Source organism: Arvicola amphibius, chromosome X (genome assembly GCF_903992535.2).
Source record: "Arvicola amphibius chromosome X, mArvAmp1.2, whole genome shotgun sequence".
NCBI lineage: Eukaryota > Metazoa > Chordata > Mammalia > Rodentia > Cricetidae > Arvicola > Arvicola amphibius.
The window spans coordinates 23,985,092-23,997,638 of record NC_052065.1 but is presented as its reverse complement, the minus strand read 5'-3'; positions in this window follow the sequence as shown (position 1 = coordinate 23,997,638).

Genomic DNA, 12,547 nt, shown 5'->3' with positions numbered 1-12,547 from the left:
TTAGTCTTGTATAACACATGAAATTGAAACTGCATGGAGCAGATTCTATTCTTTGAAACCAAGACTAGAAAAAACACAAATGGCAAAACTGAAAGCTATCTCAAAAACGTATTTTTAAAACTTGTTTACTTGCAATTATATAATTCATAGAAATTTTGGAGAAATATATCATCAGGCATGATGTAATCAATTGGCATGATTGGCTTCCCCAATCAATCCAGATGGAAAAAGAGAGAAGGCATGTGGGGTGACTATGGAGAGATTATTGCGGTGAAGGCATGGAGATAGTGAAAGGTTAGAAAGTTAATTGTAGCATTGATGAGTCATGTGATTGCCCATGAAGACAAGAATCCATCTGAAAAGAAATAAAAGCAATAGTGGAACTTGCATATTGAAAGACTGTGAGAATAGGTATTGATCCTAAGGTAGTTAAAGAATAAAGTAAAAATAGAGATGGAGTGCCTTTAGGAAGAAAGCATTATCAAAATTTGTTCATGGTTGTTCGTGGTGGTCACCGGGTGCTTTGCCATCTGACACTTGTCCATGGTTGTTCATGGTCACTGTGCTTTGCCATATCACACTTGGCTGTGGTCACTGTTAACTGTGCTTTGTCATCTAACAATTGTTCATGGTTTTCCACGGTCACTGGTAACTGTGCTTTCCTCTCTCACACTTGTCTATGGTTGTTGGTGGTCACTGGTAACTTTGCTAGGTAGTATGATACTTCTCCATGGTCACAGTTAACTGTGCTTTGCTATCTGATGCTTGTCCGTGGTTGGTCGTAGTTACTGGTAACTGTGCCTTGCCATATGACAATTGCCTGTGGTTTTTCATGGTTATTGGTAGCTCTGATTTGCTCTCTGACACTTGTGTGTGGTCACTGTTAACCGTGCTTTGCCATCTGACACTTGTCTGTGGTTGTTCGTGGTTACTGGTAACTGTGATATGCCATCTGACAATTGCCCGTGTTTTTCATGGTTACTGGTAGTGCTGCTTTGTTCTCTGACACTTGTCCATGGTCATTGTTAACTGTGCTTTGCCGTGTGACACTTGTCACTGATAACTGTGCTTTCCTGTCTCACACTAGTCTGTAGTTGTTTGTGGTCACTGGTAACTTTGTTTTGCAGTGTGATAACTCTCATTGGTTACTCTTAGATGGTTTGTCGTTTGACACTTTTCCGTGGTCACTTTTAACAGTGCTTTGCTGTCTGACAATTTTTTTGTGTTCCTGGTTAACTGATTTTTCCATATGACCCTTTTCCCTGGGTGTTCATGGTCATTGTTAACTGTGCTTTGCCATCTGACAGTTTTCCGTGGCCAATAGTAACTGTGCCTTGCCATCTGAAAATTGTTTGTGGTTTTCTGTGGTCACTGATAACTGTGCTTTCCTCTTCACACTTGTCCATGGTTGTTTGTGGTCACTGTAAGTTTGCTTTGCAGTGTTATACTTCTCCATGGTCACTGTTAACTGTGCTTTGCCAGAAGACAGTTTTCCATGGTCACTGTTAACTATGCTTCATCATCTGAGACTTGTCCGTGATCATTGTTTACTGTGCTTTGCTGGCCGACACATGTATGTGGTCAGTGTTAACTGTGCTTTGCAGTTTGACAACTTTCCATGGTCACAGTTAACCGATTTGCCATCTGACAATTGTTCCTGGTTGACTGTGGTCACTGTTAACTGTGGTTTGCCATCTGACAATTGTTTGTGGTTTTCCGTGGTCACTGGTAATTGTGCTGTCCTCTCTCACACTTGTCAGTGGTTGTTCGTGGTTACTGGTAACTTTGCTTTACAGTGTGATACTTTGCCATCTTATGCTTGTCTATAGCTGTTTGTGGTCACTGGTCACGTTTCTTTGCCATCTGACAGTTTTCCGTGGTAACTGGTAACTGTGCTTTCCTGTGTCATACTTTTACATTGCTGTTTGTGGTAACTGGTAACTATGCCTTGCCTTCAGACAACTGCCCATGATTTTTCGTGGTTACTTGTAACTTTGCTTTGCTCTCTGACACTTGTCCATGGTCACTGATACCTGTGCTTTACTTGTTGTCTCATACTTGACCATGGTCACTGTTAACTGTGCTTAGCTGTCTGACAATTTCCCCTGGTCACGGAGAACTAATTTGCCATCTGACACTTATTCCTGAGTGTCTGTGGTCACTGATAAATGTGCTTTGGCATCTACAGTTTTCATGGTCACTGTTAAGTGTGCTTTCCTGTCTCACACTTTTCCATGGTTGTTTGTGGTCACTGGTAACTTGGCTTTGCAGTGTGATAGTTCTGTCACTTGTATGTGGTCACTGTTAACAGTTTCTGATGTCTGACAATTTTCTGTGGTGACAGTTAACTGATTTGCCATCTGCCACATGTCCTTGGTTGTCTGAAGTCACTGTTAACTTGCTTTGCCATCTTCACATGTCTATTTCACCATTAACTCTGCCGTGCAATCTAACAATTGTTTGGGGTATTACATGGTCATTGGTAACTGTGCTTTCTCCTCCCACACTTGACCGTGGCTGTTTGTGATCACTGGTAACATTGCTTTGTAGTGTGATACTTCTCCATGGTTACTGTTAATTATGTTTTGCCATCAGACACATGTCCATTGTCACCAGTAACTGTGCCTTGCCTCTGACATTTGTTTGTGGTTTTCCATTGTCACTTGTAACTGTACTTACCTCTCCAGTTGTGTGTTGTCACCAGTAACTGTCTTTCCCTTTGACAATTATTCGTGGTTTTCCGTGGTCACTTGTAACTGTGCTTACCTCTCACACTTGTCCATGGTTGTTCTTGGTCACTGGTAGTTTGTTTTGTAGTGCGCTAAATTTCTGTCATCACTGTTAACTGAGTTCTGCCATCTGACAGTACTCCTTGGTCACTGTTAACTACACTTTACCAGATAGCACGTGTCAGTTGTCACCAATAATTGTGTCTTTTCCTGTGACAATAGTTTGTGGTTTTCCGTGGTCACTTATAACTGTGCATACCTCCCATACTTTTCTGTGGTTGTTCGTGGTCACTGGTAAGTTTGCTTTGCAGTGTGATACTGCTCTGTGGTCACTGTTAACTATGCTTTGCCATCTCACACATGTCTGTTTTCACCAGTAACTGTGTCTTACCCTCTGACAATTGTTGGTGGTTTTCTGTGATCACTTGTAACAGTGCTTACCTCTCACACTTGTCTGTGTTGTTTGTGGTCACTGGTAAGTTTGCTAGGTAGTGTGATACTACTCCATGGTCACGGTTAACTGCACTTTGCCATCTAGCAGTTTTCCCTGGTCACTATTAACTATTCTTTGTCATCTCACACATGTCCCTTGTCACCAGTAACAGTGTCTTGACTTCTGACAATTGTTCGTGGTTTTCCATAGTCACTTGTAACTTGCTTAACTTTCTAAGAATTGTCCGTGGTATTCGTGGTCACTGGTAAGTTTTCTTTTCAGTGGTATAATTCTCCGTAGTCACTGTTAACTCTGCTTTGCCAACTGACAGTTCTCCTCTGTCACTGTTAATTATGCTTTGCTATCTCACACATGTCTGATGTCACCAGTAACTGAGTCTTGCCCTCTGACACTGGTTTGTAGCTTTCTGTAGTCACTTGCAACTGTTTTTACCTCTCACACTTGTCCATTGTCACCAGTAACTGGGTCTTGCCCTCTGACAATTATTCGAGGTTTTCCATAGTCACTTGTAATAGTGCTTACCTCTCAAACATGTCCGTTTTTTTTTTTTTTGTAGTCACTGTTAAGTTTGCTTTGCAGTGTGATACTTCTCCATGGTCACTTTTAAGTATCCTTCGCCAGCGCACACAGGTCTGTTGTCAACAGTAACTGTGTCTTGCCTTCTGACAATTGTTCGTGGTTTTCCCTAATCATTTGTAACTGTGCTAAGTTTCTCACAATTATCCGTGGTGATCGTGGTCACTGGTAAGTTTGCTTTTCAGTGGTATAATGCTCTGTGTCACTGTTAACTGTGCTTTGCCATCTGACAGTTCTCTGCTGTCACCAATAATTATGCTTTGCCATCTTATACATGTACGAAGTCACCAGTAACTGAGTCTTGCCCTCTGAGAATTGTTCATGGGTTTCCGTGGTCACTTGAAACTGTGCCTACCTCTCACATTTGTCCGTGCTTCTCTGTGGTCACTGGTAAGTTTGCTTTGCAGTATGGTACTTCTTTGTGGTCATAGTTAACTGTGCTTTGCCATCAGACAATTCTCCATGGTCACTGTTAACTATTCTTTGCAACCTCACACATGTCCGTTGTCACCAGTGACTCTGTCTTGCCCTCTGACAATTCTCCGTGGTTTTCCGTGGTCACTTGTAACTGTGCTTACCTTCACCCTTGTCTGTGGTTTTTCATGGTCACTGGTAAGTTGTCTTTGCAGTATGATACTTCTCCGTGGTCATAATTCGATGTATTTGCCATCTGAGAGTTCTCAGTGGTCACTCTTAAATATGCTTTGCCATCTCACACATGTTTTTTCTCACCAGTAACTTTGTCTTGCCATCTGACAATTGTTCATGGTTGTCTGTGGTCACTTGAAATTGTGCCTACCTCTCATACTTCTCCGTATTTTACCTGGTCATTGGTAGTTTGCTTTGCAGTGTGATACTTCTCTGAGGTCACTGTTATCTATGGTTTGCAATCAGACAGTTCTCCGTGGTCACTGTTAAATATTCTTTGCCATCTCAGACATGTCTGTCATCACCAGTGACTCAGTCTTGCCCTCAAACAATTGTTCGTGGTTTTCCATGGTCTTGTGTACATGTGCTTACCTCTTACACTTGTCTGTGGTTGTTCTGGATCTATGGTAAGTTTGCTTTGCAGTATGATACTTCTCCGTGGTCATATTTCACTGTGTTTTGCCATGTGACATTTCTTAGTGGTCACTCTTAAATTTGCTTTGCCATGTCACAAATGTTTGTTGTCACCAGTAACTGAGTATTGCCCTCTGACAACCATTCGTGGTTTTCTGTGGTTACTTGTAACTGTGGTTACCTGTCATACTTCTCCGTGGTCACTGGTAAGTTGCTTTGCAGAGTGATACTTCTCTGTGGTCACTGTTAACTGCGCTTTGCCATCTGACAGTTCTCTGTGGTCCCTGTTAACTGTGCTTTGCCATCTAACAGTTCTCCATGGTCACTATTAACTATTCTTTGCCATCTCACACATGCCCGTTGTTACCGGTAAATGTGTCTTGCCTTCTGACAATCTTTCATGGTTTTACATGTCACTTGTAACTGTGCTTACCTCACAGGCTTGTCCTTGGTTATTTGTGGTCACTGGTAAGTTTGCTTTGCAGTATGGTACTTTTCTTTGGACACTGTTAACTATGCTTTGCCCTCTTACACATGTCCGTTGTCACCAGTAACTTTTCCTGCCTCTGACATTTTTTCATGGTTTTCCATAGTCACTTGGAACTGTGCTTAACTCCTACACTTGTCCATTGTCACCATTATATGCGTCCTGCCCTCTGACAATTATTTGTGGTTTTCCATAGTCACTTGTAACTATGCCCAACTTTCTCACAATTGTCTGTGTTGTTCATGGTCAGTGGTAAGTTTGCTTTACAGGGGTATAATTCTCCATGCTTATTTTTAACCATGCTTTCCCATCTGACAGTTCTCTGCTGTCACTGATAATTATGCTTTGCCATCTTATACATGTATGAAGTCACCAGTAACTGAGTCTTGCCCTCTGAGAATTCTTCGTGGTTTTCCGTGGTCACTTGAAACTGTGCCTACCTCTCACATTTGTCCGTGCTTCTCTGTGGTCACTGGTAAGTGTGCTTTGCAGTATGGTACTTCTTTGTGGTCATAGTTAACTGTGCTTTGCCATCAGACAATTCTCCATGGACACTGTTAAGTATTCTTTGCAATCTCACACATGTCTGTTGTCAACCATGACTCTGTCTTGCCCTCTGTTAATTGTTTGTGGTTTTCAGTGGTCACTTGTAACTATATCTACCTCTTGCCCTTTTCTGTGGTTTTTCGTGGTCACTGTTAATTTTGCTACATTATGACACTTCTTCGTGGTCATATTTCAGTATGTTTTGCCATCTGAGTGTTCTCAGTGGTCACTCATAAATATGCTTTGCCATCTCACATGTCCGTTGTCACCAGTAACTGTGTCTTGCCTTCTGAAAATTGTTCGTGGATTTTCGTGGTCACTTGAAACTCTATTTAGTTCTCACACTTCTCTGATATTGTTCTTGGTCACTGGTAGTTTGCTTTGCAGTGTGATAACTTCTCCGAGGTCACGGTTAACTGTGTTCTGCTATCGGACAGTTCTGCATGGTCAGTGTTAACTATTGTTTGCAATCTCACACATGTCAGTTGTCAACAGTGACTTTGTTTTGTCCTCTAAAATTGTTAGTTTTTTTTTTCCATGGTCACTTGTAACTGTGCTAACCTCTCCCTCTTGTCCGTGGTTGTTTATGCTCATAGGTAAGCTTGCTTTGTAGTATGGTACTTTTCCGTGGACACTGGTAACTATGCTTTGCGATCTCATACATGTCGGTTGTCACCAGTAACTGTGTCTTGCCCTCTGACAATTGTTCGTGGTTTTCCGTGGTCACTTGTAAATGTGCTTACCTTTTACCCTTGTCCGTGGTTTCTCTTGGTCACTAGTAAGTTTGCTGTGCAGTATGATATTCTCCGTGGTAATATTTCAATCTGTTTTACCATCTGAGTGTTCTCAGTGTTCACTCATAAGTATGCTTTGCCATCTCACACATGTCCTTTGTCACCAGTAACTGTGTCTTGCCCTCTGAAAATAGTTCGTGGTTTTCTGTGGTCTCTTGAAACTGTGCTTACCTCTCACACTTCTCCATAATTGTTCTTGGTCACTAGTAGTTTGCTTTGCAGTGTGAATCTATGTGGTCCCTGTTAACTGTGTTTTTCAATCGGAGAGTTTTCCATGGTCACTGTTAACTAATCTTTACCATCTAACACATGTCCATTGTTACCAGTAACTGTGTCTTGCCCTCTGACATTTATTCGTGGTTTTCCGTGGTCACTTGCAATTGTGCTTACGTCTAACACTTGTTTGTGGTCACAGGTAAGTTTGGTTTGCAGTATGATACTTTTCCGTGGACACTGTTAACTATGCTTTGCAATCTCACCCATGTCCGTTTTCACCAGTAACTGTCTCTTGCCCTCTGACAATTGTTCATGGTGTTCTGTGGTCACTTGAAACTGTGCTTACCTCTCACACTTCTCCGTGTTTGTTTGTAGTCACTGGTAAGTTTGCTGTGCAGTGTGATACATTTCTGTGGTCACTGTTAACTGTGCTTTGCCATCTGACAGTTCTCTGTGGTCACTGTTAACTGTGCTTTGCCATCTAACAGTTCTCTGTGGTTACTGTTAACTCTTTTTGCCATCTCACACATGTCTGCTGTCACCAGTAACTGTGTCTTGCCTTCTGGCATTTTTTCATGGTTTTCCATAGTCACTTGTAACTGTGTTTACATGTCACGCTTGTCCGTGGTCACTGTTATTTGCTTTGCAGTGTTATATTTCTCCGTGGTCACTTTTAACTATGCTTTGCCATCTCACACATGTCCATTTTCACCATTAACTGTGCCTTGCCATCTGATAATTGTTCGTTGTTTTCCATTGTCACTGTTAACCGTACTTTCTTCTCTCACACTTGTGTGTGGTTGTTTGTGGTCACTGGTAACTTTGCTTTACTGTGTGATACTTTTCCGTGGTCACTGTTAACTATGCTTTGCCATCTGAAAGTTTTCTCTCGTCACTAGTAACTATGCTTTGCCATCTGACACTTGTCCGTGGTTACTGTTACCTGTGTTTTTCTGGCTGATATTTGTGCATGGTCACTGTTAACTGTGCTTTGCTGTCTAACATCTTTCCGTGGTCACAGTTAACTGATTTGATGTCTGATACTTTTCCTTGGTTTGTCTGTGGTCACCGTTAACTGTGATTTGTCATCTCACACTTGTCTCTGGTAAGCAGTGACTGTGCCTTGCCATCTGACAATTGTTTGTGGTTTTCATTGGTCACTGGTTACTGTTCTTTGCCATCTCACAATTTTCCATGGTCATAGTTAACTGATTTGCCATCTGACAATTGTCCCTGCGTGAACCTGGTCATGGTTAACTGTGCTTTGCTATCTACATTTTGCCATGGTCACTGATAACTGTGCTTTCCTGTCTTACACTTGTCCATGGTCGTTCATGATCACTGGTAAATTTTCTTTGCAGTGTGATACTTCTCCATGGTCACTGTTAACTGGGCTTTGCCATCTGCCAATTGCCTGTGGTTTTTCATGGTTACTGGTACTTTGCTTTGTAGTGTAATACTTCTCTATGGTCACTGTTAACAGTTTTTTGCCATGTGACATTCTTCTGTGGTCTCTTGTAACTATTCTTCATTGTCTGACACTTCTCCGTGGTCACTGTTAACTGTGCTTTTCTGTCAGACACTTGTACGTGGTTTCTGGTAACTGTACTTTGCTGTCTGACACTTGCACCTGGTCACTGTTAACAGTTCTTTGCTGTCCAACCATTTTCTCAGGTCACAGTTAACTGATTTGCCATCTTACACTTGTCCCTGGTTGTCTGTGGTCACTCTTAACTGTGTTTTGCCATCTCACACCTATTCGTTGTTACCAGTACTGTGCCTTGTCCTCTGACAATTCTTCATGGTTTTCCGTGGTCACTTGTAACTGTTCTTACCTCTCACACTTGTTTGTGGTTGTTCATGGTCAATGGGAAGTTTGCTTTGCAGTGTTATACTTCTCCATGGTCACTGTTAACTGTGTTTTGCCATTTGACAGTTTTCCGTTGTCACTGGTTACTATGCTTTCACTGTCTGACACTTATCCATGGTCACTGTTAACTATGGTTTGCTGTCTGACAATTTCCTATGGTCACAGTTAACTGATTTGACATCAGAAACTTTCTGTGATCACAGTCAAATGATTTGCTGTCTGACACCTGTCCCAGGTTGTCCATGGTCACTGTTAAATGTGGTTTGCCATCTCACACTTATCCGTTGTCACCAATAAATGAGCCTTAATGTCTGACACTTGTTCGTGGTTTTTCATGGTCACTACTGTGCTCTCCTCTCTCACACTTGTATGTGGTTGTTCGTAATTATTCGTAACTTTGCTTTGCAGTGTGATACTTTGCCATCTTATGCTTGTCCATAGTTGTTTGTGGTCACTGGTAACATTGCTTTGCCATCTGAGAATTTCCGTGGTCACTGGTAACTGTGCTTTCCTGTGTCACACTTGTTCATTGCTGTTCATGATTACTGGTTAATATGCATTGCCGTCAGACAATTGTCCATGGGTTTTCATGATTACTTGTAACATTTCTTTGCTCTCTGACACTTGTCCGTGGTCATTGATAGCTGTGCTTTACTGTCTCACACTTGTCTGTGGTCACTGTACATCTCACACTTGGCCATGGTCACTGGTAACTGTGCCTTGCCATCTGACAATTGTTCGTGGTTTTCCAGGGTAACTGATAACTGTGCTTTCCTCTCTCACACTTGCTCATGGTTGTACATGGTTACTGTTAACTGTGCTTTGCTATCTGACAGTTTTCAGTGGTTGATGTTAACTGTGCTCTCCTTTCTCACACTTGTTAGTGGTGGTTTGTGGTCATTGTTAACTGTGCTTTGCAATCTGGCACTTGTTCTTGGTCACTGTTAACTGTGTTTTGCTGTCTGACAGTTTTCTGTGTTCATGGTTTACTGATTTGCCATCTGTCGCTTGTCTGTGATTGTTCATGGTTACTGTTAACTTTGCTTTAACATCTGACAGTTTTCTCTGGTCACTGTTAACTGTGCTTTCTTGTGTCACACCTGTCCATGGTTGTTCGTGGTTCCTCGTAACTTTGATTTGCCATCTGACAGATTTCCATGCTCAAAGTTAACGGTGCTTTCCTGTCTCACACTTGTTAGTGGTTGTTTGTGGTCACTTGTAACTTTGTTTTGCAGTGTGATACTTCTCTGTGGTCACTGTTAACTGTGCTTTGACATCTGACACTTGTCCATTGTAGATGTTAACAGTGTTTTGCTGTCTGTCCATTTTCCATGGTCACAGTTAACTGATTTGCCATCTGACACTTGTCCCTGGGTTCTGTGGTCACTTTTAACTGTGCTTTGCAATCTGAATGTTTTCCATGGGCACTGTTAACTGTGCTTTCCTGTCTCACAGTTGTCCATGACTGTTTGTGGTCACTGGTAACTTTGTTTTGCAGTGTAATACCTCTCATTGGTTACTCTTAGATGTGATTTTTCCATCTGACAGTTTTCCGTGGTCACTGGTAATTATGGTTTGTCATCTGACACTTTTCCGTGGTCACTTTTAACAGTGCTTTGCTGTCTGACAATTTTTCATGGTCACAGTTAACTGATTTTTCCATCTGACACTTTTCCCTGGTATCCATGGTCACTGTTAACTGTGCTTTGCCATCTGACAATTTTCTGTGGTCAATGTTAACTGTATGTTCCTGACTCATACTTGTCCATGATTGATTGTGGTCACTGGTAACTTTGCTTTGCAGTGTGATAGTTCTCCATGGTCACTCTTAAGTATGTTTTGCAATCTGACAAATGCCTGTGTTTTTTGTGGTTACTAGTTACTTTGCTTTGCAGTGTTATACATCTCTGTGGTCACTTTTAACTGTTCCTTGCCATCTGACAGTCTTTGGTATTCAATGTTAACTGCTTTCCTCTCTCACACTTGTCCGTGGCTGTTTGTGGTCACTAGTAACTTTGCTTTGCAGTGTGATACTTCTCCATGGTCACTGTCAACTGTGCTTTGCCATCTAACAATTGCCTGTGGGTTTTGTGGTTACTTGTAACTTTGTTTTGTATTGTGATACTACTCTGTGGTCAGTGTTAAGTGTTCTTTTCCATCTAAAAGTTTTCTGTGGTCACTGGTAACTATTCTTCATCATCTGAATCTTGTCCATGGTTGTTTGTGGTCACTGTTATTGTGCCTTTCCATCTGATGCTTGTCCATGGTTGTTCATGGTCACTGGTAACCTTTCTTTGCCATCTGACAGTTTTCCATGGTCACTGTTAACTGTGTTTTCCTGTCTCACACTTGTGCATTATTGTTCATGATTACTGGTAACATTGTCCTGCTGTCAGACAATTGTACGTGGTTTTTCGTGGTTACTTGTAACTTTGCTTTGCTCTCTGACCCTTGTCTTTGGCCACTGATTAACTATGCTTTCCTGTCTCACACTTGTCTGTGGTCACTGTAAGTTTGCTTTGCAGTGTTATACTTCTCCATGGTCACTGTTAACTATGCTTCATCATCATCTGAGACTTGTCCGTGATCATTGTTTACTGTGCTTTGCTGGCCGACACATGTATGTGGTCAGTGTTAACTGTGCTTTGCAGTTTGACAACTTTCCATGGTCACAGTTAACCGATTTGCCATCTGACAATTGTTCCTTGTTGACTGTGGTCACTGTTAACTGTGGTTTGCCATCTGACAATTGTTTGTGGTTTTCCGTGGTCACTGGTAATTGTGCTGTCCTCTCTCACACTTGTCAGTGGTTGTTCGTGGTTACTGGTAACTTTGCTTTACAGTGTGATACTTTGCCATCTTATGCTTGTCTATAGCTGTTTGTGGTCACTAGTCACATTTCTTTGCCATCTGACAGTTTTCCATGGTCACTGGTAACTGTGCTTTCCTGTGTCACACTTGTCCATTTGCTGTTTGTGGTGACTGGTAACTATGCCTTGCCTTCAGACAATTGTCTGTGGTTTACCATGGTTACTTGTAACTTTGCTTTGCTCTCTGACACTTGTCCATGGTCACTGATACCTGTACTTTACTTGCTGTCTCACACTTGACCATGGTCACTGTTAACTGTGCTTAGCTGTCTGACAATTTTCCGTGGTCACAGTGAACTGATTTGCCATTTGAAACTTACCCTGGGTGTCTGTGGTCACTGATTACTGTGCTTTGGCATCTACAGTTTTCCATGGTCACTGTTAACTGTGCTTTCCTGTCTCACACTTTTCCGTGGTTGTTTGTGGTCACTGGTAACTTGGCTTTGCAGTGTGATAGTTCTGTCTGTCACTTGTACGTGGTCACTGTTAACAGTTTCTGATGTCTGACAATTTTCCATGGTTAACTAATTTGCCATCTGCCACATGTCCTTGGTTGTCTGAAGTCACTGTTAACTTGCTTTGCCATCTCCACATGTCTATTTTCACCATTAACTATACCTTGCCATCAGACAATTGTTTGTGGTATTATGTGGTCACTGGTAACTGTACTTTCCTCTATCACACTTGCCCATTGTTATTTGTGGTCAATGGTAACTGTGCTTTGCAGTGTGATACTTCTCCATGGTCACTGTTAACTGTGCTTTGCCATATGACAGTTCGCCATGGTCACTCCTAAATATGCTTTGACCTCTCACACATGTCCTTTGTCACCAGTAACTATGTCTTTCCCTCTGACAATTGTTCATGGTTTTCGTGGTTACTTGTAACTGTGCTTACTTCTCACATTTTCTGTGGTTGTTTTGTCACTGGTAGTTTGCTTTGC